Genomic DNA, 25771 nt, shown 5'->3' with positions numbered 1-25771 from the left:
GCAGGTGAGGGTATAAAGAGAGAGAAGGAGGAGAGAGAGAGGAAGCGAGAACTGACCCTTTATTTTAGGTCAACTTTAAAAAATTTATTTATTTATTTGGAAGAGAGAGAGAGAGAATGGGCATGCCAGGACCTCTAGGCACTACAAATGAACTCTAGATGCATGTGCCATCTTGTGTGTCTGGCTTTACATGGGTCCTGGGAAATCAAACCTGAGTTCTTTGGCTTTTCTGACAAGCGCCTTAACCACTAAGCCATCTCTCTTCAGCCCTAGATCGTTTTTTTTTTTTTTTTTTTGGTGATTGTTTTTTTTTTTTTTTCCAAGGTAGGTTCTCACTCTAGCTCAGGCTGACCTGGAATTCACTATGGAGTCTCAGGGTGGCCTTGAACTCATGGCAATCCTCCTACCTTTGCCTCCTCCTGAGTGCTGGGATTAAAGGTGTGTGCCACCACACCTGGTCCTAGACCAAATTTTATTGAAGTATAATATACATGCAGAAGGGTATGTCATGTGTAGCTTAGAGTTTCATAAAGTGCATGCATTCCTGGCACCTGGATCCAGGTTAAGAAGCAGAATGCCAGCAGCTCCTTAGAAGTGCCCCCACCTCCGCGCTGCCCCAGCAGGTAACTTCTAACATGATTTGGAGTGCCATCAGATCTGCGTTGTTTGTTTTGTAATGCATATAAATTAAATCAGCTAGGCTATTTTTGGTAGACTCACTCTTGCCATTTTGGCAGGTAGTTGTACGTAGTTCATTCATTCCCATTACTGTCAGAATTCTGTTGTCTGAATATACCAAACTTTGTCATTCTACTATTAATAAATGCTGCTGTGAATATTCTTGCACACTGCTTATGGTGAATACACATGGACACTTTTATCAGGCAAATACCTAGAAATTGAATTGTTGGGTCACAGATTGACATATGTTTCGTGTTAATGAATTCTTCTAAACAGGTTTCAAAACTGGCCATTCCAGCTCCCACTTCTCCAGCAAAGCGCAGGCCTTCATTTGCTCTGTAGCCATACTTGCTCTTTTCTGTCTTTTTCATTTCAGTCATTTTGGTCAATGTTTAACCATGTTTTGTTATTTTTAAATTGCACGGCCTTGAATAGTAAGGAAGTTGATGATCATTTCATAGGATTCTTGGTCATTAGTAAAGTGCTTTAAAATATTTTATGTCTTTTAGTAATTTAAGCCATAGCCAACATGAAAACAAAAAACAAATGTGAAGCAGACAACTTGCAGGAAAGATTTGCCAGCATTTATGAAGCTGTGATTTGAACTTCTGGGTCAAACGGCAAGTCTCCATGATTAGATTTATTTATTTATGTATGTATGTATGTTTTGGTTTCTCTCTAGTCCAGGTTGACCAGCGCTGCTCTGAATACTCCTGTACATTGCTTATCGTGAACACACATGGGCAGTTTTACCAAGCCTTTGCACCTGATTGTCAAAAATTTTTGTAACTGAAAAGTGGAAGGAATGAATATTTCTTAAAAGTTGATCCATTCAGGAAGTAGCAAGTAGCTCTGAGTGGATAGGTTGAGCAGTGTGATCAGAGAGGAAGAAGTCAGAGTGGAAGAAAGAGAGACTGTTTTCAAAAGTTGGAAACCCCACTAGACAGACAAATTCACACACACACACAGATAGAACTTTTCACTGTCCTATTATCCGAGCTTGAGCAACAGTCTTTGATAGGATAGTATATTGATAAGTGATGTGGAAAAATAGTCACCATTTACGGCTGGCTAGAGATGAAATTGCTCTAAGCCTCCCAAATGGAAGAAGCGCCTACTGTTTGGCTCAGCTGTTCTGTTTTTAGAAATAAATGTATGTTACAAATATGCTTAATGTGAGCAAAAGGCCCTGATCGTAAGAGATTGTAAATAACCTAAATGTAGGAGGATGTTAAGTCAATTATGGTCTGTTCATTGAATGTCTTGCTGTCTAGCCAGGAAAAGTTTGGAATAGCTTCCTGTCTGGTGACATATCACTGTGGAACAATCTCTAAGATATATTGCTGAATGGAAAAAATCATGTGTGAGACAGTGTATTGTATGGTAGCATTTGTATAAACCTTGTGGGAAATGCAATTTGTATTTGGAAAAAAGGAAATGAAAGGGATTGTACTAAGTTCTCCTTGAGAAGAGAGTCAGGTGGCTGGAGGGCAGGAATGGAAAGGAGACTTGGCTGCTCTCCCTGTTGCAGTTTTGGAATTTCATACCATGTGTTTTACCTGTGCAGAATAAATGACACTATACCCCTTCTTCCTTGCAAAGATCAAGATTGTGAAGGACTTTGAATTGTAGTCAAACCTTTATATTTTTCAGATTTCCCAAAATGTACTCAAGCACGTTCCCTCCTTCAATCCCCAAGACGACCAAGTGAGGAAGTAGTTTTTGCTTCAGATAAAACAAAGCCGAGACTCAAGTTATTCAGTGGCTGATAGCATAATTGAGAACACTGAGTGGATTAAGAAATAACTTCATTTGCTATATGTTTATTCAAAGGTAAAATGCAATAGTTTTTTTTTTTGTTTGTTTGTTTTCTTTTTGTTTTGTTGAGGTAGGGCCTTACCTTAGTCCAAGCTGACCTGTGTAGTCTTAGGGTAGCCTTGAACTCAAAGTGATCCACCTACCTCTGCCTCCCGAGTACTGGGATTAAAGGCGTGCACCACCATGCCCAGGTGTGCAACAGCATTTTTGTTTTTGTTGTTTCTGAGGTAGGGTCTCACTGTAGCCCAGGCTGACCTGGAATTCACTATGTAGTTCAGGGTGGCCTTGAACTCACTGCAATCCTCTACCTCTGCCTTTTGAGTACTGGGATTAAAGGTGTGCACCACCATGCCTGGCACACAACAGCATTAAAATTTTTTTTTTTTGTTCATTATTTATTTATTTATTTGAGAGCAACAGACAGAGAAAGAGGCAGGTAGAGAGAGAGAATGGGCATGCCAGGCCCTCCACCCACTGGAAATGAACTCCAGACACATGCACCCCCTTGTGCATCTGGCTAACGTGGGTCCTGGGGAATCGAGCCTTGAACCGGGGTCCTTAGGCTTCACGGGCAAGCGCTTAATCGCTACACCATTTCTCCAGTTCACACAAAAGCATTTTTTTAAAGGCAGAATGAACTGCAGCTAAATGACAGTAATGACAACCTGATAATTTGAAAAATATTTATTAGCAATTTTCCTGCAGGTCTGTATCAACATACCCTATTATCCATGATCTACTATCAGCACTTTTCCCAGATACTGAATTTGGTTTCAAACCCACTATCAGTGAGTGGCAAATTTAGAATTCATTAAGAAAGAACATTTGAAGACTAGATGATATTTGGTTTAATGTAGTCTGTGGATTGAGGCTTAGAACTGATTGAATATGTGTGTGTGTGTGTGTGTGTGTGTGTGTGTGTGTGTATGTGTATAAAATTATTGATGAGTAGACAAACAATTGAGTTTGTTTCCCAAACCTTAGATTGGTGGCATTTATTTTTTAGTTTTTAAAATATTTATTTTTTTGATAGAGAGATAGAGGAGAGAGAGAAAGAAGAGACTCCTGCCTCTGTACCCAAACCCCAAATGTATGTACCATTTTGTACATCTAACTTTATGTGGGTACTGGCTTATAGAACTTGGGCCATCAGGCTTTGCAAGTAAATGCCTTTAACTGCTGAGACAGTTCTCCAGTCCCTAATTTTTCATTTTCTACTGCTGTTGTTCTCAGCAAAGACCAAGAGAATGGAATTACGTGACAGATAGCATCAGTCTGCTTCTTTCAGAGTATTGAGTCCTTTTTCACTCAAAGCAATAAGCCTATTGAGTATGATGACTGGAATGTTCTAAATAGCAGTTTTACCTGGGTGACTTTGACTGAGCAAGGCAAATAGAACATGACTTCTCCCAATTATAGTGATAAGCAGCAAGAATTGTGGACATGAGGGGATGTGCCCGGGATCTTACCACTTTCATTGCTAGAACAGACCATGAGCCCAGGAACTAGACAACAGAACAAAGTGAAAACCTTTTAAAAAGGAATTTCAATAGACCAAATGAACTCTATAGCAAGAAAGTGATGGCTGGAAGGCAAAAGCTTAAGAGAGAGAAAACTGGATTTTCCAATAAAGAAACAGATCAGTGTACCTTTAGTGAAAAATGAAGTTTTATTACTAAAATGAAATTATACAAATAGCTAAAAGGCAGGTGGGAAAGTTGTAAAATGCCAGAAAAGTCAGATTTATGTGGATGAATACAAATAATCCAAAAGTTCCAAGTCAAATGATGAGAGCCATTCTGCAATGAGAGGCGTTTATAAACAACATGTTTGAAAAGCATGTTTGTCCTGAGTGCTCAGAACAGAAGACAGTCGTGACAGTTGTGAGGGGATGTGAAGAAGATAACAGGATGTTGTTATAGTTCAGGGTTTTATTTATTTTCTTTCTTCCTTTTTTTTTTTGGTTTTTCGAGGTAGGGTCTTGCTGTAGCTCAGGCTGTCCTGGAATTCACTATGTAGTCTCAGGGTGGCCTACAACATATGGTGATCTCCTTACCTCTGCCTCCTGAGTGCTGGGATTAAAGGTGTGGGCCACCACACCTGACTTATTTATTTTCTTTATTTGAGGGAGGGAGGGAAGGGGAGAGAGAGAAAGAGAGAAAGGGAGAAAGAGAATGGATGTGTCAGGGCCTCTAGCCACTGCAAATGAACTCCAGATGCATGTGTCACCTTGTGCATCTGGCTTATGTGGGTACTGGGAGAGTTGAACCTGGGTCCTTGGGCTTTGCAAGCAAATGTCTTAACCACTGAGCTATCTCTAGAGCTCAGGGTTTTATTTTTAATGTGTTTTGTATATAGGTATATGTGTATTCATATATAGGCCCCTGTGTGTGCTGGTACATGTGCCTATATGCCATTGGAGACCAGCAGACAATCTCAGCTATTATCCTCAGGTTGCCAATTTCCCTATTTTAAACGCACCAGGTGTCTCATGGATGTGGACATCACAGATTAGGCTGGACGACAATTGCAGTGCTCCTCCTATCACTGTCTTCCTAGTGCAGGGGTGATTATAAGTGTGGCTTCCCTGCCTGGCATTGTTACATGGGTGCTGGGGATTGACCCCCGGTCTTCCTGCTTGAGCTCCGTCTCCACCCCTTTCAGTTTTCTGTACTAACAAATGCATTGAATGAGTAGGTGGAACATAAAGAAGAGTACCGAAAAGCCTTGGGAGGATTATGGTTTAAAATTTAGCTGTATTTTAGTTTGAGGAGGCTTGATTGTTTAGTGAATGAAGCAACTCCTTTGTATCTTGGGCAGGTATGGATATGTCTGAGAACAGAGAAGTCTCAGTGAGCTGGGAGTGAGTTGCTACATTGATGCAGGGCCAGTGATGGCAGTAGAATTTTATTGACGCCTTCATGGCAGAGTGACATGGCGAGGTGGGTTCATAGATGATGATGGAAGTCACCTCTGAGTTCGCATCTTCATGTTGGCTGTGGGCCACTGTCTTGCTGAGAGGAGTCAGTAAGTATTTTCCACGGAGGCCTGACCCTTGGTGGAAGCGGACATTTGTTAATCATGACTTGCAGTAGGAAGTGGGAATCCGACACTTTGCAGCCAAGCTGGTAAGGTGGAGGCAGCTGGGAAATAGTGGATCTGATAGCTACCAGTGCAGAGTTTTCTCAGTAGGGCCAAGGGCTCATTTGAAAGACGTGTAAGGTCACAATCCCTAGGGTGTGCAGCCATGCATATGCTGAGTGAGTGTCGTGCTGATATGTCTAAAGAAAAGCATTCAGTCTGTAGGTATTTGTCAAAGGCCTACTAACTTCAGTGTCAAGCCTTCTTGTAGGTTCTTGAAATAAAGCAGCAAAGGCCCTGCCCTTGTGGAGTTTGTATTACAAACAAATAAATATACGTGGCAGGTCTAATAAATGTCACAGAGCACGTTAAAGTAAGTATAAGAAAGGGCCTACAGAAGACCAGGAATTGCTATTAGATTTACTCAGTTTGGTCAATTTGAGCAGAGATATGAAGAGACCAACTGCAGATTTCACATGTATCTGAGTATCGGAGTAGAGAAAACCAGAAGTTTAAAGGCCACCCCAGAAAGCCTGTCTTTCACAGATCAGCCAGGGCAAGTTCCTAAAATGGGAGCTCTATGAAGGCCAGAAACTCCATCTGTCTTGTCCACCATTGTGTCCCCAGCACCGGAAAATTCCCAGCATGCAGGACTCTGCGCTTTTCTTTTTTTTTCAAGGTGGGGTCTCACTGTAGCCCAGGCTGACCTGGAACTCATGGTGATCCTCCTATCTCTGCCTCCCAAGTGCTAGGACTAAAGGCATGCTGCGCCACGCCCGGCATCAGCTCATTTTTTGTTGGTGAAATAAATGAATCCCAGAATGGCTTTGTAGCTCCTGCTCTCATTGTGGGAAGGCTTGGTTTTTGTCCTATTGGAGATAATTAGCTGGTAAATTTTCTTCTAGCCTGGAACAATTTTATCAGTGAGCGAACTGTACAGTTTATTAATTCAAGAATAATTTATCGGGAGACACTGTTTAAGTGCTGGTAGTGTACAGAGCAGTGGACACGCACCTCCTTTGCTCTCACGAAGGTTTCGGTGTCTAAGACATGCTGCGGATCCTGGAGGCCGCATCATCCAGAGCATGGCTTCTCCTTTCCCTGCTCTGCTGCCTCACCCTCTCTCCAGCCTTAGTGTCGTCGGTCCCTCCAGTATGTCAGCAAGAGCCCTTGGCTAGGACCGCCTATTCCCATGTGGTGCTTCTTATGCCCCTTTGAAAAACCTTTTCAGTGTATCTACTTACTGCCCTTATAATTTTCAGATAACATGGTTTGACTGTCATTTTCTTTCTCTCTCTCTTTCTTTCTTTCCCTCTCTCTCTCTCTCTCTCTCTCTCTCTCTCCCTCCCTCCCTCCCTCCCTCCCTCTCTTTCTCTCTTTCTTTCTTTCTTTCTTTGAGAGCGACAGACACAGAGAGAAAGACAGATAGAGGGAGAGGGAGAGAATGGGCGCGCCAGGGCTTCCAGCCTCTGCAAACGAACTCCAGACGCGTGCGCCCCCTTGTGCATCCGGCTAACGTGGGACCTGGGGAACCGAGCCTCGAACCGGGGTCCTTAGGCTTCACAGGCAAGCGCTTAACCGCTAAGCCATCTCTCCAGCTCCTGACTGTCATTTTCTTATTAAAAACTTCCAGGTTTGAAATTAGAGGATGTCAATACAGAATGACATTTTACTTGTTTGGGCGTTTGTCTTAGTCCATTTTCTTTTCTTTTCTTTTTTTAAATTAATTTAATTGGTTTTGTTTGCCTCTGTGATGTGGTATGTGTGCATGGTGTTGGCACCCACACAATACCCCGTGTGCTTGCCCAAGGTGGCCTGAATGTTGGGTGTCCCCCTCCATAGCTCTAATACTCATTCTTGTTCGAGCCCAAGTCTCTTACTGATCTGGGAGCTTGACGTGGTTTAGAGATGTTTGGTGATTCTTAGGGCTCGGCTCTCCTATAGGACTGTGGTGACAGACTCGCATGTCCAGTCCTAGTTGCTGCATAGGTCCAGGGAGTGACCCATGCGGTCTCTCAGACTTCAAGTACTCATGTTTGCGTAGGAAATGCTCTTAACTGTTGAGCTTTCTCTCCAGCACCTGTCTTTATTTTCTGTTACTATAAAAAATGCCTGAGGCATCACGGTGCTGAGAAGAAGTGACAGAGGAGTGCTCAACACTGCAATATCTCTATCACACCTTCCAAGGCTCAGGGTCTAATGTGGAAGAGGTGGCGGAATGAGTGTAAGAGCCAAAGGAACGGTAGGACTCTTTATAACGTGCTCCACCAGACACAAAATGCCCTGGATATCCATGACCTCACAGTGCCTGACGCTACCTGCACAAGACCATCATAATAGGAGGAAAAGATGATGACATCAAAATAAAAGAGAGACTGATTGAGAGGGGGAGGGGATATGATGGAGAGTGGCATTTTCAGAAGGGAAAGTGGGGGAGGGAGAGAATTATCATAGGCTATTGCTTATAATCATGGAAGTTGTTAATTATAAAAAATAAAAATTAAAATAAAAAAAAATGCCTGAGGAGTGTGAGGAGATGGCTCAGCAGCTAAAGGTGCTGTCTTGTAAAGCTTGCGGGCCTGTACTGCCCAAGTTTGATTCCCCATTTATTTCTCAAGTGAAGGCAGATGCACAAAGTAGCGCATACATGTAGAGTTTGTAGCGGCAACTGGTTCGGGTGTGCCCATTTGGTTTTGTGAGAATTCATCTACTCCCCTCTTCTCTCTATGAATAAATAAACAAATAGATAAATAAATGTATTTTAAAAAGGGCTGGAGAGATGCCTTAAGTGGTTAAGGCACTTACCTGCAAAGCCAAAGGACCCAGGTTCGATTCCCCAATACTCACAGAAGCCAGATGCACAAAGTGGCACATGCGTCTGCAGTTTGTTTGCAGTGTCTAGAGGCCCTGGCATGCCCATTCTCTCTATTTGCCTCTTTCTCTTTCAAATAAATAAGTAAATAAAAATATTTTCAAAAAAGTATTTAAAAAACACTTGAAGCTGGGCATGGTGACGCATGTCTTTAATCCCAACACCTGGGAGGCAGATGTATGAGGATTGCCGTGAGTTCAAGGCCACCATGACACTACATAGTGAATTCCGGGTTAGCCTGGGCTAGAGTGAGACCCTACTTCAAAAAAAAAAAAAAAGTGACCCTGTGTGGGACCTTTCACATGCAAACCTTAACACACCCTCTGTCCTTTTACTACTGGGGACCCACATGAGCAAGTTGTCCAGCCACACTGAATTAGAACAGTTGGAGCACAGCTATTGCTGTTTGTCTAAATGCTTTCTTTGCAGCAGAAATGTCCAGTCAACTGTGTCTCTAGTGGATGTGTTTATATGAATTCAAGGCATGTGAATGATTCTTGGCATATAAGTAACTATAATGCCTCTTTAACTATATAGAACTTTTAGAGCTAGTTTGGTTTGATGACTTACCTTGGGACTAAAAGATTTTGACATCCTTTACAGAGAAGGAATTAAAAAGTGATGGTATTTCTTGGTGAAGGGAATAAGTAGTAACTATGTCTGAAGGCATCTTAGTTTGCAATAATGAAAACCATGGTGTTTTAATAGACATCTTTTTTTTTTTTTTCTCCCCCCAGTAGGGTTTCACTCTAGCTCAGGCTGACCTCTATGTAGTCTCAGAGTGGCCTGGAACTCATGGCAATCCTCCTACCTAGGCCTTCCAAGTGCTGGGATTAAAGGCGTGCACCACCACACCTGGCTTCTTTTCTTTTCTTCTCTTTTCTTTTTTATATATTAGTTAGGAACTTTGTTGTATGGGCAAATTGTATGTTGCTGCCATCCCCCTTGTATTGAATAGACATATTTCAGTGTTTCATAATGCAGCTAGTAGATGCTTCGGGCTCAGAAATGTGCTTTGGCTGGAGTGAGTGGAATATTATGAAAAAGGAAGAAAAGTTTTGGGTGGAGAAAAGTTTCTTGCAACCTACTTGGGACCACTACTTATCACCACCCACACCCTTTCTTGGCATGTGTTCAGTACCTGAGGAGGTATCTCTGTTTGTCTACCTCTTAGTTGTGTGGATTGGCATGAAGGTTGTTTTATTTATGGGCTATTTATTTTGTCTCATTATCCTGGGACATGTTCTGGACCGTTCTAGGTCATGTCATTGAACATTTGAAGTAGAAACAGGTGGCAGTGACCATTTAAAAAAATATGTTATTTATTTATTTGAGAGAGAGGAAGAGGCAGAGAGAAAGAGAGAACAGATGCATCAGGGCCTCCAGCCACTGCAAACGAACGTGGATCCTGGGGAATTAAACCAGAGTCCTTAGGCTTCACAGGCAAATGCCTTAACTGCTAAGCCATTTTCCCCAGCCCTCAGTGACCATTTTCTTTTTTCCTGGCTTTTTTTTTTTAATTTTTAATTATTTAAAATTAACAACTTCCATGATGGTAAACAATATCCCATGGTAATTCCCACCCTCCCCCCCACTTTCCTCTTTGAAACTCCACTCTCCATCATATCCCCTCCTCCTCTCAATCAGTCTGTCTTTTATCTTGATGTCATGATCTTTTCCTCCTATTATGATGGTCTTGTGTAGGTAGTGTCAGGCACTGTGAAGTGACCTTTTTTTTTTTTTTTTTAATGAAGCCTTCTTTGGTACCTTGGTCTAGAGTGATTTGGAGTTTTTTTTTTTTCATCCAGTCAGTCCATTTATTAATTAATTCATTCATACAGCATTTATCTCACATCTACTTGACCAGGATCTGAAAGACAGTCGCTATAAATCTGCAGGTTCTATTTAAACGGCACCTCCTAGTCAGTGGTGGCAGTGCACATCTTTAATACCAGCACTTGGAAGGCAGAGGTGGGAGGCCATGTGTTCGAGGCCATGCTGAGACTACGCAGTGAATTTCAGATCAGCCTGGGCTAGAGTGGTGAGACCTTGCCTCAAAAAAACAAAAACAAAGCAAACAAGTTTGTTAAAGGGCACTTCCTGGTCTGGGGATGTAGCTCAGTGGCAGACTCCATGCATATGAGGTCCTAGGCTCTGTCTCTTGTACACCTCCCCCCCATACAAATAACACGAGTTTCCTTCCTAGTGCTTAATTCTCATGTTTTTTCTTAGAATATATTTCATACTGAGTGTCCTAACAAGTGCTTACATGGTAGATGTCTATTTAAAAGGAATTTTGAGGACTGGAGAAATGGCTTAGTAGCTAAGGCGCTTGCCTACAAAAGCCAAAGGACCCAGGTTCGATTCCCCAGGACCCATGTAAGCCATATGTACAAGGGGTGCACACATTTGGAGTTCATTTGCAGTGGCTGAAGGCCCTGGTGCGCCCATTCTCTCTCTCTCTCTTTCTCTCTCTCCCTCATAAATAAATAAATAAAATATTTTTAAAAGGAATATTGAAAATTTGGCCATTATTCAGCAGACATGCAGCACTTTGTTTTGCTTTTTTAAATTTTTTATGAGTGAGAGAGTGAGAGCGCAAGAGAGAGAGAGGGAATTGGCATGTCAGGGTCTCAGCCACTGCAGCTGAACTCCAGACATGTGCACCACCTTTATGTACTTGTGTCACCGTGTGTATCTGACTTTCGTGGGACCTGGAGAGTCCAAATGGGTCCTTAGGCTTTGCAGGCAAAACGCCTAAACTGCTAAGTCACCCCGCCAACCCAAATGCAGCATTTTAATAGGAGACATTTAAGCCCAACTTTGGAGCATTTTTTCCTGCAGGGATAGGAAATTAGACCCCGGTGGCACCATTTTCCCTGAAGGAAACTCCATGGGAGGAGGAGTCACTTGGTTTGTACAGATAGGAGCTAGTGGATAGGTGGCAGAGCTGATAAATAGTTGAATATCAAACACTACACCATAGATGGTTGCCAGAGGAATGAAAATGATGGAGTAAAACTATACCAGTGAAGGATTTAATTTTTAAAAATACTTTATTTACTGATTTTTTTTTCCAAGGTAGGATCTCACTCTGGCCCAGGCTGACCTGGAATTAGCTATGTAGTCTCAGGGTGTCCTCGAACTGGTGATCCTCCTACCTCTGCCTCCTGAGTGCTGGGATTAAAGGGGTGCACCACCATGCCCAGCTATTTACTGATATACATATATATATATATACATATATATATGTGTGATATATATATATATATATATATACACACACACACACACACACATACATACACACACACACACGTATTTATATCAGTAAATTTAATGACATATATAAATTTATATATTTTTATATAATTCACATAAAAATTTACATATATCTATCTCTATATATATCACTATATCTATATATATCACTGTAGCCCAGACTGACCTGGAGTTCACTATATAGTCTCAGGCTGCCCTTGGACTCATAGTGATTCTCTCCCCTGCCTCAGCCTCTTGAGTGCTGGGATTAAAGGCATGTGCCAGCATGCCCAGCTATTTTGTTTTATTTTTTGAGGTATGGTCTCTAATCTAGGCGGACCTGGCACTCACACTATAGCTCAAGCTGGCCTTAAACTCATCAAAGTCCTTCTACCTTAGCCTCAAGTTCTGGGATTATAGACTTGGGCCACCATACTTTCCTTAGCATTAAATTTTTTGAGGTGGTATGATGCCTGAGAAAGCCCAGTCATTTTATGTGATGGGAAGGTGGCGCGGGGGGTGGGGGGATTAGTGCTACTCTTGATGATAAATTCAGCTGATGGTTTGCATATTGTCAGGATCAGGGAACCCTGCAGTGACCTCACTTTACTCTTTACCGTGTTGATATAATATACAGAGTATGTGTAGTATTTTCAAAGAGTTGCATTGAACTGGAGGGAAATAGAAGGTTCAATGTGACTACCTCGTCTACTGAGATGCCTTTCCTTATTGGTAGAATAACAATTTGTAAATTTCATCCACTTTTAGGTTATTTTTCAAAGATACTAAAAATCTTAGTTGGGGGCTAAAGAAGTGCATGCAAAGCCTAAGGACTCAAGTGGGATTCCTCAGTGCTCATGTAAAGCCAGACGCACAAGGTGGCACATGCGTCTGGAGTTCATTTCCAGTGGCTAGAGGCCCTAGTGTGCCCATTCTCTCTCTTCCCCTCTCTCTGCCTTTTTTCTCTTTTACTCTTTCTCAAATGAAAAAAAATTAGTTGTTTAGGTATGAAAGATTAAACCATACTGTGTGAAATTTTATAGATTTTATAGTGTACTGCAGTGCACTGTGTAATGTCCTGAGATCTGGATAACCAGAATGTGGTTAGTGGTTACATGACATTGGTTATAGCTTTGGCTTGTGGACCTCAGTTTCTCCTTTCTTAAAATCAAATATTGGATTATTTTATTTTACTTAGCTTCTTATGCCATCAAACTAGCCTCCCTGGAAGAATGGTCATTTCATTCCAATCTCTGGATTTTTAAAAAATATTTATTTTTATTTATTTATTAGAAATGTAGCGGGAGGAGGTAGAGATAGAGATAGAGAGATAGAGAGAGAGAATGGGTGCACCAGGGCCTCCAGCCACTGCAAATGAACTCCAGACAAAAGCGACCCCTCGTGCCTCTGGCTTACATGGGACCTGGAGAATCAAACCTGGGTCTTTAGGCTTTGTAGACATGTGCCTTAACCGCTAAGCCGTCTTTCCAGCCCCAGTGTCTGGAGTTTTCAGGTGCTTCCTAACCCAAATTTAGCCCTTCTTAAGGATTAATGTCTCAACTCAGCTCTCTTTTCAGAGCTTGAACCAGTATCCTGGAGGAAGGCCTTAACATTCCCTCTTGTCCTTCTTCCCAGTTATTAGTAGTATAATCCACTTAATAACATCCTTGAATATATGCCAAAGCTCTCTGCTGACTCATTCATATCTGAATAAAATGATGCTTTTTAGTGCTTAAAACAAAAGTGAAAATATTTAATGTTTCCCTGGCAGTGTTTATTTGCTGAGGCCGGGCGATGCACCGTGGGCGTTCTGCTTGATGTTAGAGAGCGTCTGCAGCAGGTGATGCATCTGAAATGTCTGTCCCCATTTATTTGTGTTTGCTTAGACTAAAATTTTCTTGCAAACTGTGAGGATCATTCATTCCGATTTATTCCCTGTGGTGCTTTTTGTCATCCCTTACCTGGAAGAAAATAGTGAATGATTATTTTTTTCTTTATGCTCATAACTTTCTGGGGAAGAGGAAAAGAGCATCTTCGGTGTATGTGTGCATGTCTGTGTACATACTGACAGACTTTTGACTTTGGTATATCAATTTTTCCCCTAGTTCTCAAGGTGACTTATATTCTATATCACCATTCATAGTCATGAATTTGTATGCATATACTTGATAATATTCAGTGACTTTATCTTTTTCCTCCCTTTTGGCCAGAAGGGATATATGAAGTTGAACATAAATTCTTTATGCATAATTGCAAAAGTGATTTTTGATTTGCTTTTTACCTGAGCAAGTAGTTGCTTTTATTCAAGGCATGTTTTGGTAAGAAACTTGAAAAAGAGAGCATCTAAGGATGAATTTGAATTTATGTTAGGCATTAGAAAGAATTTTCTAAAAGGTTTTGATTTCTTTCCTTTTCATTCTTTCCGACATCAGCCTGATGCCACAAGTATTAATAATTGATATTTGTGCTAGTTCGAGTGGATGGCCCCAATATATTCAGTTTTTTTTTTTTTTTTAAGTTTGCTATTTAGATCTGCAGCCACCTGGCTGGAGGAGCTGTCACTGGGGGCGGGTTCTAGGCTCCAGCCCTAAGGTGTGGGGGTGGATTTGGAATTCCACTGTAAAGATATGCAAAGTGCCTGAGCTTTGCCTGGAGTCTGAGGAGTGTGCTTGCTTATGGCACTGCTGGTGGCTTTTCTCTCTCTCCTTGGACCTGTGAAGGCAGGCCAGCTTCTTCTGCCACTATGAAACTTCCCCTGGATAAGTGAGCTTCAATCATCATCCCTTCCTCCATAGCTGTGATGGACTGGAAGTCTGCTATAGTATTAAAGAGACTTTTTAGTTTGGATGCCGTAGGGATAGAGGGTTGATTTGAATATTAAATGAGCAAATACTAATTGTGGAAGCTTGATGCTATTTTATAGGCTTACAACTTTATTATTTAAGATATGACAGGGCTGGGGATGTAGCTCAGTGGTAGAGCACTTGTTTAGCATATGCAAAGCATTGAATTCAGTCCCCAGCACTGAGAGAAAGAAAGATATAATGCCTGGGGTTATAGAACATGAAACTCAGAAATGTTTTGCAATTCAGGCTCAGTCTTCTGTGATTTTGTAACTGCCTTCTTTCTAGCTTTGGGCATTGACTTCAAGTTGTGCTTTGTGGTGACTGGAGTTCCAAATTTCATAACCTCATTAATTCTGAACAGACTTGTTCCTAATGGGCCACTTTATTTTTATTTTGGACCCTTGTTATCTTCAGCCAAGAAATTTTCCGTTTTCTGTGTTGAGCTAAATTGTTTCTGCTTTTCCTTTTTAAGGAGCTTTGATGAGTTTAACTTTTTCTGTTTGTCTTGGATTTCACGTTGTAAGTAGTTAGAACTATTTAAATGAATATTGAAATTGGCATTTCCACAGAAACCACTTAAAAAAGTTTTTTTTTTTTTTTTTTTTTTTTTTTTTTTTGCTAAGGTAGGGTCTTACTGTAGCTCAGGCTGACTTGGAATTTACTATGTAGTCTCAAGGTGGCCTCAAACATGGGGCAATCCTTCCACCTCTGCCTCCCAAGTGCTGGAATTAAAGGTGTGTGCCACCATGCCCGGCTCAGTAGCCAATTAAAAAAATTATTGACAGTTTCCATAATTATAGACAGTAAGCCATAATTCCTCACCCTTACTTTCCCCTTCATAATTCTACTGTTCATCATATCCCCTCCCCCTCTCAATTAGTCTCTCCTTTTTAAATATTTTATTTTATTTATGAGAGACAGAGAGGTGCAGATAGAGAGAAATGGATGTGCCAGGGCCTTCAGACACTGCAAACAAACTCTACATGCTTGTACATCTGGCTTAACATGGGTCCTGGGGAATTGAACCTGGGTCTTTTGCCTTCACAGGTAAATGCCTTAACTGCTAAGCCATTCCTTCAGCCCCGCCCCCCCTTTTATTTTGATATCATCTTTTCCTGCTGTTGTAAGGGCCTTGTGTAGGTAGTACCAGGCACTGCAAGGTCATGGAGATCCAGAATTTTTTTTAAATCAGTGTGTGTGTCTGTCAAGATGGGTGGATATTTGTTCCTAGAGCCTTGATACATTACTGATTTTTTTTTTTTTTTTTCCTGGTAAAAAAAATGTGTTCTGATAAAGTCATGTGTTTCCTTAGGAACTTTCATGTCGGTGCTCTGTTGTTGCAGAGTTAATGGTTTTTATGGCGTGGCTTTTGAAGCTAATCATTTATAAGAAGATTTTTGTGGGAAAATAGATTTCACACTCCACACGCTTGATGTACGCACCTTTGACTCACAAAGCGTTGCTGACTTGGAGACTGAGGCTGGAGCTTTGCTCCCCACAGTTTGCCCCAGTTTGGTTCCCATGAAAACAGAGCCCGAAGCAAAGATTTGGGCATAGATAGCTTATTTTGGAGATGATTATAGAAAAGGAGAAAAAAAATCCCCAGCAGAGAGTGTTATGAAGGTTGATGCCATAAACCATCTAATTCTGCCCCCAGATACCTGATTTTCCAAAATAGGAGCTAAAACACTTTCAGTCACCGTTGTCTTCTACTCGGTGGATGCCGTCCCTGCGTCATTCATGTTCCCATGTGCTACACTGATGAAATAATGAGCACAATAGATGGTATGAAATTATGCTGTGTGTATATATCGTATCATGGAAACATCTCTGAAATAGGTTGTAAGTCAAAATTGCAGGTTATTCAATGATATGTAAGGCAGGATTACAGTAATGCGAATAAACAGATTGTTAACTCCTAGGTGGAATTACATCAAACTGCTAACATTAGTCCTCCTGAGCCTGCTGAGCTTGCTAACAGTGTTTTCAGGTGGGGAGGTACATGATGCCTTGAAACTGACAAAAGGAGCAAAGAAGCCAGGCTTGAGGAAACCCCCTTAGAGGTCAGCGACAGTTTGCGAAGGTGAGGTCAAGCCTGGTGGACAGCGTTAAGAGCGTTAGGATTCTGTGTTCAGGAGCGGTGTTGTTAGGAGCAGAGTTTGCCCTGATGCCTCCTATGCAGCCATACACATTGTATACACAGAAAATCTTTTTCCTGGGGCTCTCCCCATCTGATCTCTCAATTGCAATGCTTCAAACACCCCCCCCCGCATCTTTGAAGATGAGGGTTGGGGGTCAGGCTTAGTGAGACTAACTGGCTTCAGAAGTAGCCCAGGTAAATTACTCAAATACAAATGTGCGTGGTATAGGGGCGATGGTTCCATGCTTGCTGTACAAGCCTGTTTCCCCCAGCCCCTACATAAAGCCACGTGCAGGGCTGGAGAGATGGCTTAGCAGTTAATCTCTTGCCTGTGAAGCCTAAGGACCCCGGTTCGAGGCTCGATTCCCTAGGACCCACGTTAGCCAGATGCACAAGGGGGCGCATGCATCTGGAGTTCCTTTGCAGTGGCTGGAGGCCCTGGCACGCCCATCCTATCTCTCTCTCTATCTGCCTCTTTCTCTCTCTGTCTGTCACTTTCAAATAAATAAATAAAATCATTAAAAAAAAATAAATCCAGGTGCAAAGTGGTACATATAATTCCAACTTGTCTAGAGTCCTGAAGCTGGCAGACCAGCTAGTCAGGCCTTCCCAGTGGCAAAAATGAGTGGCCCTGTTTCAAACAAGGTGGAATTGATGCAGGATTGAATTCTGTTGGATTAGAATTCCTACGCAGCTGTCAAATCCCAGGTTCTTATTCATGTTAGTAAAGAACTGAAAATGCTGATTCAGAGGAGAGTAAATTATGAATTATGAGATTTATTTTAGGGAGATTTAGGATTAAGAGGGAAAGCAGCTGGGTGTGGGGGCGCACGCCTTTAATCCCAGCACTCGTGAGGCAGAGGTAAGAGGATCGCTGTGAGTTTGAGGCCACCTTGAGACTACATAGTGAATTCCGGGCCAGCCTGAGCTAGAGTGGGACCCTACCTTGAAAAAAAAAAGAGGGAAAGCAAAGCAGGAAAACTTAAGCCAAAAGCACATTCTGGCTGGGAAGAGGGCAGGGAGACTGAAAAGATCCCCTTCACATAGAAAAGGAGAGAAGCAGCTAAGGGGGTAAGAGGAGAAAGACGAAGAGAGCTCACACACGTGGCTCAGGTCCAGTTCTGTGAGCTGTACATCCAATTAGAATGAGCCTCATCACCAGGCTCAGATGTGTAAGGGAGGGACATGATTGGTTGGCCCAAGAGGTATACTGACTCAGGAAGGGCCTACCCATGGGGCTAAGACCTTGAAACTGAGGAAGAAACAGGAAGCTGGTGCTGAGCATAGGGGGTAAGAGGTTGTTGCTTGCAGCCATCTTGGATGAGATTAAATGAGACTCAAGTTCTAGTCTTGCCACAGCAGGCAAGGTGTCATCCCTGTTTTCTTGGGCCAGCTCCTAGCTAACTACCCACCAGAAAAAAAGGCTATCTTGTTCTTCATCCATGTCAGAAGGAGAGAACCAACCTACCAAGGTTGCCCTTTGACCTGCACCAACACACACATGCGTGCACGCACACACATGCTCCCCCCACCATACAGATATGTAATTAAGGATTCTGAGACCTTTAATATGTGATTCAGAAGTTATTCACTTAAAGAAAAGATGGTGATCTCTCTTCCATAGAATCGACTCTACTATCTCAGGGTTGGAAGAGGAGATCTCTTTAACTGTCACCCAGTATGTTACACCATCTGGTTCTGCTGGCAGACATTCTTTTGCCTCAGAAAGGTTTTTCAGTGACTCAGCTGTGGCTTTTGAATGTTAAAAGGGTCTTATTTTTTAGTGATAAAGTAAGTCTGCTTGTTTTAACTCCTACCTTTGGAAAAAGAGTAAGTCAGATATCTTCTCTGAAGACAGTCATCAAATGTTCCTCTGAACCCCAGGAAGTCTGATATCTTCTGTTCAGCAGTACTGAAGATGTTTGGAAATGGCAACTTTGTCTTTTCTTAAGACTTTCTTCTTTTAGGTCAGTTGCTGCATTTGGAGCTGTTGGAGGGTTGTATCTGTCTGTCTGCCCTCAGGGAAGCTGTGCCTCTTGTAAGCCCCACTTGCTGCAGATCCTTGGCTTTGCCAGTTTGCTGTATGGTATTATTATTATTATTTTTTCTTTCGCCCTCTTGTGGTATAAACTTGCTTTCTCTGTTGTAATGACTTTTTTTGTTTTTTGTTTTTTCGAGGTAGGGTCTCACTCTAGCTCAGGCTGACCTGGAATTCACTATGTAGTGTCAGGATGGCCTCGAACTCATGACGATCCTCCTACCTCTGCCTCCGGAGTGCTGGGATTAAAGGCGTGCACCACCACGCCCGGCTCTCTGTTGTAGTGATTTAAAGATATGAGTGGAGGGAGAATGATGACCAGTAGTCATACTCTAAATTTTTTACTTTGAACAAACCAAACAGCAGATCCTTGTTGAGTGCTTGTGGATACTATGGGGAAGAAAAGAATGAAGGCAGTTTGGAGTTTGCCAAAGCTGATGATGGAGATGGGGTCAATTTCTGCCTTTTTGTCCGTCTCTGTCTTACCCACTAGCTGCTCAGTTTTGGAATCCCCCGTCTATGTGAGCAGTGAAGGCCCTTGAGCAGGAGAGAGAGGTTCCTTTGCTACTTGAGTGGTAGGGTTCCCCTGAGCTTGCCCCAGGAAGTGGGCAGACTCCTGAGATTATGTGACCTTTTGTTGCTTAAGAGTCTAAAGTTCAAAGACTGTTGTTTCACTCCTTTGTTAAGTCAATCAATTAGATAAGAGTAGCCTATTTAATTAAAGAAGGTATTTGCACTGAATTGAATAGCATATTTCAAATCTCTTGTTTACTCATATCTGAAGCACAACCAGCCACATTAGCAGGGCATGGTGGCGCAGGCCTTTAATCCTGGCACTGGGAGACGGGGGTTGAAGGCAGAGGTGGGAGGATTGCCTTGAGTTGAATCCACCCTGCTACTACATCGTGAATTCCAGGTCAGCCTGGACTAGAGTGCGACCCTACCTTGAAAAACCAAAATAAATAAATAAAGTTAAACAAAACAAAATAAAATAAAACCTACCTTCTGTCACTGTTTAACAAATGGCCATGCTGGGAATATAGTTCAGTGGTAAAGCATGCACTTACCATGTGTTGGGTCCCGAGTTTAGTCCCAAGACCCACTACACACACACACACACACACACACACGCACGCACGCACGCACGCACGCACACACACACACCCCAAACCAAAAACAAGCCTAGAAGCCCCCTTCCTACCTGTCAGTAGATAGGCTCTTGTGTATATACCTATTGAATATGAGTTGGTTGAGGAACCTGGCAGACATTTCTTTGTGACTCCAACAATGGGTTGTAAAAAGCTGTACAATTTCTGCTTACTTCTCTTGGGACACTAGTTCCCGGTAATTGCCTTACAACTACTCCGAGATTTCCATGCTGGAAAAGCCACATATAGGCGCTTAACCACCACCTCTGTTGGGCTCCTGGTTCACAGCCAGAGGTAGCTAGCCTCCTCCTGGGAAGCCTTCTTGAACGCTGAGCCCGAGCAGAAATCCAGCCACACCTGGAGCCTGATTCCAGCCCCTTGGGGACTGAACCAGATCCTTACTATTTTTTGAATTCTTCATCCCCAAATTAGGAGTCAGATAAAAAGGTTGTGTAAAGCTGTTATGTTTTGGGGTACTTTTTTTACTTAGCAATTGGAAGAAGTACTAAGAAATCAGCATTTAAAATCAACTGTGTTATTCATCAGTCCAACATGTATTTTGTACTTTTTCTTTGAACAGATCCTAGACTTGAACCTCTTATGAAAATGAACATTTTTTTATTTTTTAGTGCTGGGGATAAGAATGTGGGCCTCTTGCATGTTAGGCAAGTGCTATACCACTGAGCCACATCCTCAGCCCCCAAATGAGTATCCTAACATTGTGGTTAATGTAGTTATGTCCTCAAAGGGTAACATGACTTGCAAAGATACTCTTTTTTTTTTTTTTTTGCAAAGAACTCTAAACTGCTCAGTTTATCAAAGCTTTTTGTGTACCTTAAGTTTTTTTTTTTTCTTTTCCCTTGCTGCCAACAATCATTTTACTGCATGTGAATGTGTCACTTTAAACAGCTAAGCCACATTTGAAATCCTTGTATGCAAATTCAGGTGCTACATCTCCTGCAGAGTATTTCAGTGAATGTCTGGTGAGTGCTCTAACATTATTTGAGGTGCTAGATGCCCAGCTTCATGAACGCAGAGCTTTTGTCATTAGCAAATCCCTGGTTCCCAGAGTAACTGCTTGGTCGTCATTGAATGAATAAATGTGAGGCACTGCGTTAGGTGGTCAGAGGACAGTCATAGAATAGATTTTGTTTTTACAAGAGTGAAGGGGATGGAGAAAGAACTAGATACTGTTGACAGAATGAGTGATAGAGGTGTTTTTAAAGTCCTTAGAGAAAGAAAAGTCTTATTTTTATCCCTTTGGGCCAGCATTACTGCTTCTTGCTTTGTGGTTTCTAAAATGTTTTTGACAATGATGTGGTAATTGTGAGTTATTCATTCATTCAGAATATCACCATCACAATTCCTGTAAGTGATCCGAGGGGGGGAAAATACTTTCCTACTTAGCCCAGAAGACCCCACAAAGTTATACCAGTTAAGAGGTTCATGTCTTTGCATTCTCTGTGCACACCTGTGAAACCATCTAGGGCATGTGTTGCAGTTACCTTTTTGCTGGCATAAAGCACCTGACCAAAAGCACCTTCTAGGAGGGAAAGGTTTATTTTGGTTTACAGACTTGAGGGGAAGCTCCATGATGGCAGGGAAAATGTGGCATAAGCAGAGGCTGAACTTCACCTCCTGGCAGCAGGAGAGTGTGTCAAACGCTGGCAAGGGAAAGCTGGTTATAACATCCATAATCCCACCCTCAACAGTACACTTCCTCCAGCAGGGATACAGTTTCCAAATTGCCACTAGCTGGGGAGCTAGCATTTAGATCACATGAGTTTATGGGGGACACCTAATTCAAACCACCACAGTATAAATATATCTGAAAAGCCACTAACTATCTGACAGATGACATTTCACAGAAGCAGTGTGTTCCATTTGGTGTACAGTAGTGGGGTTGGTTGGCATGCCTAGGAAGAAGCATGGGGCTGGGCACTGGACCAGTGATCCAAAAACAGTGATGAAGTTTTGCTTCGCACACTTACAGATGCAGAGAGGAACTCTGGACTCAAGGGCTCAGACATAGGTTCTCTGCTTCTCCATTGAACACACATAGGCGAGGTGAACAAACACCTGGGACTAGTCCACGTACTTACAGATTCACTCACACGTGAGCTCCACTGAGCTCCTCTGCCACACTGTGAAGATTCTCATGGAAAAGAAGCATCTTGTTCCTAAGAGGAGGAGGAGGAGGTTACACAGAAAAAATGACCCAGAAGAAAGAAGAAAGAAAAACATATGGTACTGGAAAAAATTCAGTATAAAATAAATTCAAGTAAGAGTAAAACTGAATGGATAAAATGTCATTAAAAAGCAACTGCCATTAAAAATACAAATGGCATTTTTCTTTTTCTCTTTTTCCCTACAAACATGTGGATAAAACAGTGCCTGTAGATGGGATACCTCTAGTGAGTTGTTGGCCAGGGAGGTCCTTGATGGCCCCAAAACATTATAGGCCATTGCCGAGGCCCTTGGTTTCCCACCAGGAATAGATGGTAAGACCCTATTGCTGAAGACTCCACATGCTTGGGCAGCAAGGCCACTGAGAAATCCGGCTAGAACTGAGCTGATAATCTCCTCCATGTAGACCAGCTGACAGAAAGCTGGGAGAAGCCATTCTACATGTAGTTCAATGGGAGAAAGAGATACCACCAGTGAACATACTCAGCAGTGGACACTGCAAGACTTATAATTGGCCAGCCAGCCCAAATGAGCCAACGGGTGCAATAGTGGCGCATCTGTCATGGCGGAAACCAACTGCCCTCCAGTTGGACTGGAGGCCGGCTCCATGGGACGAAACACATCTCTGATACTGAAAACTTAAAACCGGGGTAGTCATGAGCCCTAGGGGTATAACAGATGTCTGGAAAAATGTATATATTATGCTTATCAAACTGCCCAGTAAGCACTTCTCTTAATATTTATACCCTTATATTAACGCTACTCTCACTTTGGGTAGAGAATCTTCTCTTTTCAGATGGCAGTGACTTTGGGATGACTCAGAAGGAATCATAGTGCTGGAAAGAAGTGACTGAAGTACTGAGTAACATCTTGATCACACCTTCCAAGGCTCAGGGTCTAATGCGGAAGAGGTGGCGGAAAGAATGTAAGAGCCAAAGGAAGGGTAGGACTCCTTACAACGTGCTCCCTCCTGGATATCCATGACCTCATAGTGCCTGACACTACCTACACAAGACCATCATAAGAGGAGGAAAAACTCATGACATCAAAATAAAAGAGAGCCTGACTGAGATGGGGAGAGGATATGATGGAGAATAGAATTTCAAAGGGGAAAGTGGGGTGGTGGTGGTGGAGGGTATTACCATGGGATACTTTTTATAATCATGGAAAATGTTAATAAAAACAGTGCCTGTCAAAGCTTTTAATTCCTTCTCTTTTGAGGAAGGAAGTCTGATGACTAAGATTTTCAGGTTTTAAATGTTGTTACGGTGTTTTTAGTATCTGGAGTTTCTTGCTGTCAGTATCCCCGGCAGCCGTAGTAGTAGATCAGGTTCAGTTTAATGCAAATGAGAAAATGGGAGCTCTGGCTCCAAATCTCATGACCTGCTCAGGAAGTACTGCCACTTTTGTGCCTGGAATGCCACACCATAAAACAGAAAGAATCCTGTCCTCCTTCAAGGCCCAAGATCACTTTTGAAGTCCTTGGTTTCTCCCTCTAAATTTTCCTTGTTTTTATAATGGCAAATTCTAAATTTATTTTTTGATTTTCTTTGCCTGTTAGAGAAAGTATATTGACTACTTATCCTATCCATACTGGGGACACTGGTCAACCAGTGATTGTTAGTTTAATTATTATTGTGTGTTGTAGTTTAGGTTCAGTATGAACCCAAGGTAAGCCTCACAAACTGACTTCTCTGGCAGATGGAGTATAATAATAATGGTAAGGAAGACTGAGCATGAACTAATCCAAACCGTGATGGTTTGTAATGCTTATTCTAGGTAGGGACATCTTTAGCAATTCATCCCAACTTACTTGTGTCATGATAGAGATATAATCAGCACCAGGAAACATGAACACTTTTCTTCAAGTTGTGTTTTCATTTTATTAAACTTAACTTGCATGGTTTGCTTCAAAATTGAATCTGTTTCTTACCATGACACTAATATTAGATGGGTTTCCTAGGAGATGCATATGTATATAGATACAGAGTCATAGTGCTTACCCTGATCCTAAGTAGTTGAATGGACTTTTCAGAAAGGTACATTCCCTTTTATCAATCAAGTATCCCATAGAAACCAGTACAACATCTGCCGGGATAAGACCTGGGACATTGAATTTGCAGCGGTAGTAGTGGTCCTCATTGATTACAGGATTGATTTTGGAGGTGGAAGATGGGGACAGGAGAACTGATGGCATTGCAGATAGGTTTTCCAAAAGAAGACTGTGCATCAGGATACTTGGAAATCTCTGGGCTTTATATGACTACTAGAGGCAGGTGAACAAATGTCTGACGTTTTCCCTATGTGAAGAAACAAACAAACAAACATTGAACTGTGTCTGCCGATAAAATACACAAGATTTTAGAGAGCTGTAGACAGTCTTGTTCCCAAAGATGTCACAGCCGGGCATGGTGGCGCATGTCTTTAATCCCAGCACTAGGAGGCAGAGGTAGGAGGATTGCCATGAGTTCAAGGCCAGCCTGAGACTGCGTAGTGAATTCCAGGTCAGCCTGGGCTAGAGTGAGACCCTACTTTGCAAAACCAGAAAACAAACAAACAAACAAAAAACCCAAAGATGTCACAAGACAGTTCATTTTTCTTGAGGTACTATTCTGCATTTCCTGTACACTGCTCCATACAGGTGTGCCTTGGGAAAAGCCTTGGTCTGTGGAAAGGCAAACTGACTGTCCCAGTGCCTGAGTGATGAGTCAGGCTTGATGTAGACACTTGGTAACTATTTTTCTAGTCTTCAGGATCTTTCTTTTCTTTGGTTTTCCTGGAATTCACCATGTCATCTCAGGTGGCCGCAAACTCATGGCAATCCTCTTACCTCTGCCTCCCAAGTGCTGGGATTAAAGGCATGCGCCACCACGCCTGGCCCTTCAGGATCTTCCTTTTTTTTTTGGTGTTTCAAGGTAGGGTCCCACTCTAGCTCAGGCTGACCTGGAATTCTCTCTGTCATCTCAGGCTGGCCTTGAGCTCACAGTGATCTTCCTACCCCTGCCTCCCGAGTGCTGGGATTAAAGGCGTGCGCCACCTCGCCCGGCTTTTCAGGATCTTTCTTTAGGCATGCATTTGAGCCAGTGTGTACTCAGACTACTGTGCCCCTTTTTCTTCTGTTTTGTTTCTGCACACTTCCTTTGTGTCTTTCAAATGTCGTAGCCATGGACCTGCCGGTTACTCAGCACCATGCAGCCTCGCAGAGGGCTGAGGCCTTCCCGGGACCTGCAGTGTCCTGAGTGGGTGTGTTCTCCAGCCTCAGATTCCTTGGAGGAGGCCTGGCGCGGAAGCTGGAGACGTTGCTTAGTGCCTTTGCTTTGCAATGAAGTGGCTGAATGGATAGTTTTTGCTTCATCTAAGCCTCTAAGGTAGAGGCGGACAAGACAGGCTGCCCCTGTGGCATGAGTGTCCCTGTCTCACTGTGTCATGACATGTGGTTTGTAGTCTAACCCTCAGTGTGATTCTCACAACCAGTGAGTCCTGGGCATGGCACTGCACCCAGGGCAGCCTCTAAAATTTAAGAGGGTGAATCATAAACTCCTGGCCTGCCCCAGACAGGGAGACTAGAATCAGGAAATAATGACGTGTGAATCTTAATGGGGAAAATGTTGCTGAGAGGCTTGACTTTATCTGGATGTTTTGTCCACGTCCAGGCTGCTGCACTCTTTGGGACTCCAGTGATGACAGCCTTCCAGTGGG

At 42.5% G+C, this 25771-nt stretch overlaps 1 protein-coding gene across 9 annotated transcripts in view; it reads left to right on the top strand.

Moving 5' to 3' along the window:
- Positions 1 to 25771, top strand: part of Osbpl3 (oxysterol binding protein like 3) — a 197469-nt gene that overhangs the window by 24759 nt on the left and 146939 nt on the right. The window contains exon 1 of one of the 9 annotated variants that reach the window (XM_045135887.1): positions 2496 to 2514. The exons of the other annotated variants lie outside the window; for them this stretch is intronic. The gene's annotated coding sequence lies outside the window, so the exon portion shown is untranslated. Of the gene's footprint in view, positions 1 to 2495; positions 2515 to 25771 lie in introns of those variants that run through there. 9 annotated transcript variants of the gene reach the window in all.

This window comes from Jaculus jaculus, chromosome 16 (genome assembly GCF_020740685.1).
Source record: "Jaculus jaculus isolate mJacJac1 chromosome 16, mJacJac1.mat.Y.cur, whole genome shotgun sequence".
Lineage (NCBI taxonomy): Eukaryota > Metazoa > Chordata > Mammalia > Rodentia > Dipodidae > Jaculus > Jaculus jaculus.
The sequence above is the reverse complement of the archived record's forward strand: the minus strand, read 5'-3'. Positions and strand labels throughout refer to the sequence as shown.